At 39.4% G+C, this 6,680-nt stretch overlaps 1 pseudogene; it reads right to left on the bottom strand.

Moving 5' to 3' along the window:
• Positions 1–3,029: 3,029 nt before the first annotated feature.
• On the bottom strand, positions 3,030–3,127 carry LOC113462839 (annotated as a pseudogene).
• Between the last annotated feature and the right edge of the window lie 3,553 nt (positions 3,128–6,680).

The following is a 6,680-nucleotide window of genomic DNA, read 5'->3' as shown; positions in this document are numbered from 1 at the left end:
CGTCTTTAAGCTTCACTGGACAGTCGTTAAAACCAAAAAAACAATCAGATATTTACAAAAAAACCTATGTGCGGAACTAACATTAGAAGAAAAGGTTGTTCATCTAAGTTTGGTGTGAGGAGCCGGTGTATCAAAAAAAAAAAAAAAAAAATTGCAGAATGAGTCAAGCTTCAAATAAACACCATATGAAATTTCTGAACTAGCTCTGGAAGCTAAAGATTTAAAGAAAAAATTGAGTCTAGAATCCAACAAGTAGGAGAAGAGATTCATGGGACTTCAACTACTGTTTTCTCTAGAGAGATGTCTCTTGTACAAAGGAGATTAATCGGGCAACTTGAAAACTTCTCCATCCCTAGAGCCTCCACCTCAGCCAAACCCCCTGCACAATCTAGCCAACCTTCTTTATCTAGACCCTTTCAATTCTTCACTAGGACCTTTTATTGGGACTGGAAGTCACGAAGCTGGTGCATCCTCTAGCATACCTACTCATTTGAATGTCTCTTCTTCTGATGATGAAGACCAGACAATTTTTCATGATTATTTTTGATCAATGTTTAAATCTTTCTATTATGTACTTGAACTGTTAATGAAAAATGATGAGAGCACAAAAGTGCGATCTGCAAGCTGCTTAAATTAGTATTACTGCTAACATATAACGATAAAATCACTGAGTTAATATTATATTTTTGTTTGGCACAGGTTATCGTAAACTAGAGATAAAATGCATATTTGGTACAATTGGGTTCAGAAAGATGCATAGCCCCAAGTTGTGCGTACCCAATCTCACTATGGCTTGGTCGAACCTATCATTAATCAAGCTCACAACCACGAGTAGCAGCCAATAATTCGACCTATTGCTCCGGATCCCCGTTTACTAGGAAGATAAGAATCAAAAGGATCGAACTACCTACTCATTATTCAGAGGTGAATCATAGAACACCAAAAGCTTTGGTATATTATGGACCTAAGCCTAATCACACTGGAGCAACACTTGGCGACCATCCAGAGGGAACGAACAATGAAACATCTAAGGCAAGACCATCCCAGAACTACACATCATCAACCCATGGCCTAGAGAAAGATCAGCAGATGCTTGGCACGGTGGAGAGCATTCTAGATTTCAGCCGTCCACGGTCACAGCGTGTCCCGACTTCATCCACGCATCCCAGCTCCCGTGCACAATCTCAAGCGTCCATTTGAAGGAGCTCGCGCTTCAGCGTCCAAACCTCATCCGTCTGTATCCCAACTTCTACCTAGCGTCCACGAGCCTCCCAGATTCCGCCTCTCCCGCGATCACCACCCAGTATTCTGCGCGTCAACCTCTGTGCTTCCTTCCGACCCACTAGCCTCTTCCGCGTTGGATCCGCCCGCGTGCATCTCCTAGCATCCTGCATCCTCTTCTTTCCTCGTTTCAAAGGCTTCTGGAGTTCATGATTCATCCATCCCAGCCATCCGTGTGCTATTCTCCCGCATCCAAGGCACTGTGATCGTTCCGTGCGTCCACCTCTCCCAGATTCACAATCATTCGAGTCCCAGATCTCAGGTTTCCGCGTCCGATTCTTCCGCATCCACAGCCTCATCCAGCCATCCACGTCCATCCTCTTCTCCTGGGGATTCAACTCAGCCGACCAGTCTCCACCGCGTGCAACCAGAGGGGGATCGAAGTCCAAGGGATATCCCTCTCTCGGCTGGGAGGGGGGCTCATCTCTCATTCGAAAAAAAAATAGAGAAGCCTCTGCTATTCAAAAAAAAGAAGGAAGAAACAGGGAATGCCCTGTTTTCCGAAAAGAAAAGAAAAAGAGAGGGAGAGGCTAATGTTTTAATGGAGGGCTGATTTCTTAGATGAAGGGTGATGGAGGAACATTTGATGTATTGCTTTCTTTGAAGTAAATTCTGAACCTTTGCTCTTATAGATTTATACTTTTGATGTGTTATGGATTCTTGCATAATTATTCTGTAGATAGTTTTTTAATGGTTTATGTTTATTGATGCATGGATTGCTTTAGTATTTGATTTATCGTTGATGTAATAGGCACAATGAATGCTTAGAACTTGAGTTAATATGTCCATAAAATATATTCCATGATTAGATCTATTCTACTTTTACATCTTTAATCAAGAACCGAAGAATTTATTTCTTGAATGCAATATTATTATCAAGGAGGATTCCGGATCCCTAACCATCTCTATTTTATTAAACTTTGTTTATTTACCTATTATTCTCTGCTTTTAATTTCTGAAAATCAACTGAAAATTACATCAGAAATTACGCTAATAATACATATATCGTTCCCTGAGGATTCGATCTCGGACTTCCGAGTTTTACTACTTGTGTAATTCTCCTGCACCTGGGAGAGCAGTTTTGTGAATGCATCAAGTTTTTGGCGCTGTTGTTGGAAAACGGCTAAATTATTAGTATATTTTCAGATTTAATTAGAGATTTAGTTTAGGTAAATTTCAGCTTTTTTAAAAAAAAAATATAAAAAAATAATTAAAAAAAATGCATGCTAAAGTGGAATAGGGACGATAGTGGTCGATTAAGTCGTACATCTTTTGACAATCCCTTAGAACACATTCTTAAGATTCCTTCGCAGTATTTCACACCCTGTGAGATGGCGGATTTTAATGAAGATGCAGGAAGTCACCACGATGGTGAACCCCCTGTTATGACTTTGAGACAATACCTACAACCTACTAGAATAAGTCAGCCTTCATGCATGATTTTTCCTGATAATGTAGGACATTTTGACATCAAACCAGGGATAATTCAATTGCTACCAAAATTTCATGGTTTAGAGTATGAGAGTCCTTACCTTCATCTGAAAGACTTTGAAGAATTGAGCATCACATTTAGAGTGTCGAACGTCACCGAGGATGTCCTCAAGCTGACGTTGTTCTCTTTCTTTCTAAAGGATAAGGCCAAAACATGGCTAAACTCCTTGCGACCTAAATCAATAAGAACTTGGCAAGATATGCAAAAAGAATTTTTGAAAAAGTTCTTTCTCGCACAAAGGACAAACTTTCTAAAAAGGCACATCAGCAATTTCCAACAAAATGACAATGAAACTTTTTATGAATGTTGGGAGAGATTTAAAAACTTTCTTCTCTCATGCCCTCATCACGGGTTCGAAACTTAGAGAACTATTAGCTTCTTTTATGAAGGTTTATCTCCACAATTAAAACAGTTTGTAGAGACCATGTGCAATGGTCCTTTTTTTAGAAAAACAACCTGATGAGGCATGGAAGTATTTGGATTCCCTTGCTGAGACTGCCCAACTTTGGGATAACGGGGATAGAAACAACAAGTCTTTGCCCAAGCCTGCTAGCTCTGTACTGGGAGGCCTTTACAACCTCAGAACTGAGGATGATCTTCATGCTAAAATGGCAGCCTTCATTAGGAAGGTAGAAGAAATTGAACTTAGAAAGGTTGAGCCTGTTAAGACCATAGAGCTCAGAAACGAGTGTTGTGGGATCTGCGACATGTCTGGTCATACCACTACAGATTTTCCCACCATATCGGCATTCAAGAAAGTCTTGCATGATCAAGCAAATGCTATGAACTCCTACCAAAAGCTTTATAACGATCCATTCTCGAATACCTATAATCCTGGTTGGAAAAATCATCCAAATTTTAGGTGGAGAAACGATCATCCTCAACAGTCATACCATTCAGCTCCTCCACCTGCACATCCTACTTTTGCATCACCACCCTCTCAGAAGCTGAATGAGGATGATAATGTTATTTTGATGATTAACACAACCATTGAGGCCATATCAAATTAGAAATGCAAATTAACTCGATACATCATTGATAAATGGCACACCCTTGATACACTCATGATACATTAGGACTATATGGTCAAACCACTATCAAGAATTGATAAACGAGATAAAATTTGTAATAGAGAATGGTAGAAAGCTTAAGAATCCATTTTGGCAAAGTTTCATGTTAAAAATACCTAAAAGGGCAATTCGGTAATTTCCACTATTAAGGGTATGAAACTCTATTGTGCCTTGCATCGTAATTTGCTTGAAATATCATATTGTTGTTTCAATGTGCATAACTAACCTTCAAAGTACAGAAAAATATGGTTAGAGTCGACCCCAATTAGTTTGGAGTCGACCCCGATACATTTGGCATGCCTTGAAACGAAGTGGCACGCCTTTGGAACACTTGGCACAGAGTAGGAGTCGACCCTAGAAGAGATGGAGTCGACCTTGGCACGTTTTAGAAATATTCTGGCACATTCTAGCACTTATGGCATGGATGAACAGTACTTGGGTCGACCCAAGTGAAAGTTGAGTCGACCCCATCTTCAAGCCTCAAGAAAACAAGTCTCTGGAATTCCTGAGAGGGTCGACCCCAATGGAACTTGAGTCGACCCCACCTTGAGTCGACCCAACCTTGAGTCGACCCAAAAAGAGTTGAGTCGACCCAAGTGAAGGAAGGCTGAAATACAAGGTTCTGTATTTTCTGAGAGGGCCGACCCAAGAAAAGCTTGAGCTGACCCAAGTCTGATGAACAGTGGTTTGGGTTGACCCCAGAAAAGTTTGGGTCGACCCAAGCACGGGCAGAAGCATAACGGCTAGTTGTGCAGAAGTGCTTTTTGGACTCCCAACGACTATAAACGGCTAGTTTCTTCAATCCAACGGTCAGGAAGGACTATTTGGAGATTGGAGAAGTATTTAAGAGGGAGTATTCATCAGAGGAAGTAAGCTTTTGAAAAGACATCAAGTGCATTCAAGAAAAAACCCTAGCAAGGCAAGCTTCATTCAATTGCTTCATTCCAAGAGCCAAAAGAAAGTGGTTGAGCAGATTCCAAGAGACATTAAGAGCTCCACCAACTCTTGAAGAGTGAAGCAATCTTGACAAAGAAGAGAAGAGTCTTATTAAAGGGATAACTATATTCTAAACTCTTCTTTGTAGCTCATAATTGTTTTATTTGCTTATTTAGGAGCTTTAGTTTCTTGTTCTTTATTCTTGTTGTAAGGTTTGTTGGTAAGCCCGTAAAACCAACATTATAGGTTTGTTGGTGAGCCCGTAAAACCAACGGTATAGGTTTGTTGGTGAGCCCGTAAAACCAACGGTGTAGGTTGTTGGTGAGCCCGCAGAACCAACGTAGGTTGTTGGTAAGCCCGTAAAACCAATGTTAGGTTGTTGGTGAGCCCGCAAAACCAACGTAGGTTATTAGTGATCCCGAAAAACCAAATTGTAAAGGTTTTAGATTGTGAGCCCGAAAAACAATCCTACTGTAATCTGAGGGATTATAGTAAAATTCCCAAGGGGACGCTTGGGGAGTGGACGTAGGTGCCTTGGGGTACACCGAACCACTATACATCGTGGTGTTTGTGTTGTGGATTCACTTGTGATTATTCTTGCATTATCTTTCATCTTTGCTATAGTTTAATTCATTGAAGTAATTTAAGAAAGCATTCACCGCACTCAACTAAGGATGTTTTTAAAGCATTAAAAATTTAGAAAAACCCAATTCACCCCCCCCCCTCTTGGGTTGTCACCTTGGGCAACAAGTGGTATCAGAGCAGGTACTCTATAATTTCTTGCCTTGTGAAGCCCGTTTTGAAGCTTCTAAGCTGCTTCCCCTGAAAGAAGCCCAAGCACAACGTCACTGAAAGTGAAACTAGCCATTCCATTTCTTTTAGAGAGAGATTCTCTTTAAGCTAAGGTGGTTGGTGTGGTAAGGCAAGCAACTCCTCTTTCCGAAGAAGAGTGCCTGCCCGAGCTATCTTAAAGTAAAGCTCTCTAGGTTAGCTATAGGTAATGTTCTCCCAGAGCCTTTTGACCTAACCGTCAAAGAGCCAAAGATCATGACAACTCAAATAGATAGTTTTCTAGAAGAGGGACAATTAATTGATAGACCTCCACTATTTAATGGTATAAACTACACACATTGGAAAGTACGCATGCGCATTTTCATTCAAGCACATGACTACGATTTATGGAGTATCATAGTCAATGGGCTACACACAAATATTAATCATGATAAGGAAATGGCTCAGCAAAATGCAAAAGCCATGAATATTCTATATTGTGCATTGGATGATAGTGAACTTAATAACATATCTTTTTGCATAACTGCTAAGGAAATATGGAGTATGCTTGAAGTTAAATATGAATGCACTAACATTTCTAGTGAATTTGAAACTAGCTCCGAAGAAGAAGAGCAGCAAACTGAAATTGAAAATCTATACTTTGTGGCATATGAAGATGAGGTATGTACTCGAATACAAAGTGATTTCTTATTCAAAAATCAAGTACATACTGAAGCTCAATCTGATTTTACATTTGATGAACTTCATGATGCATTTTCTGATTTATACTTAGAATACAAGAAGCTTAATTTAAAGAATAAGAAGCTTAGTTTAAGGAATAAAAAGCTACATCTGAAAATGTCAGAAGAAAGAAATTCTACTGCTGAAATGAAAGACAAATTAAATTCTGAGAATGAACACTTAAGGTTAAATTCAGAAGAATTGATTCAGAAAAATCAGAATTTAATTGAAGAAAATCAAAACTTAAGTGAAAAAGTTAACCAACTAAAATTCTTTATTAACAAATTCACTGTAAGTTCAGAAAGATTAAAAACGATGTTTGAAAGCCAACATGCTATTTTTGATAAATCAAGACTTGGCTGGACTTCTTTACTTAAATCTCTAAATAA

The sequence above is a fragment of the Phoenix dactylifera genome, unplaced genomic scaffold (assembly GCF_009389715.1).
Source record: "Phoenix dactylifera cultivar Barhee BC4 unplaced genomic scaffold, palm_55x_up_171113_PBpolish2nd_filt_p 000654F, whole genome shotgun sequence".
In the NCBI taxonomy this organism is placed as follows: domain Eukaryota; kingdom Viridiplantae; phylum Streptophyta; class Magnoliopsida; order Arecales; family Arecaceae; genus Phoenix; species Phoenix dactylifera.
This window is presented reverse-complemented; position numbering and strand designations above follow the sequence as displayed.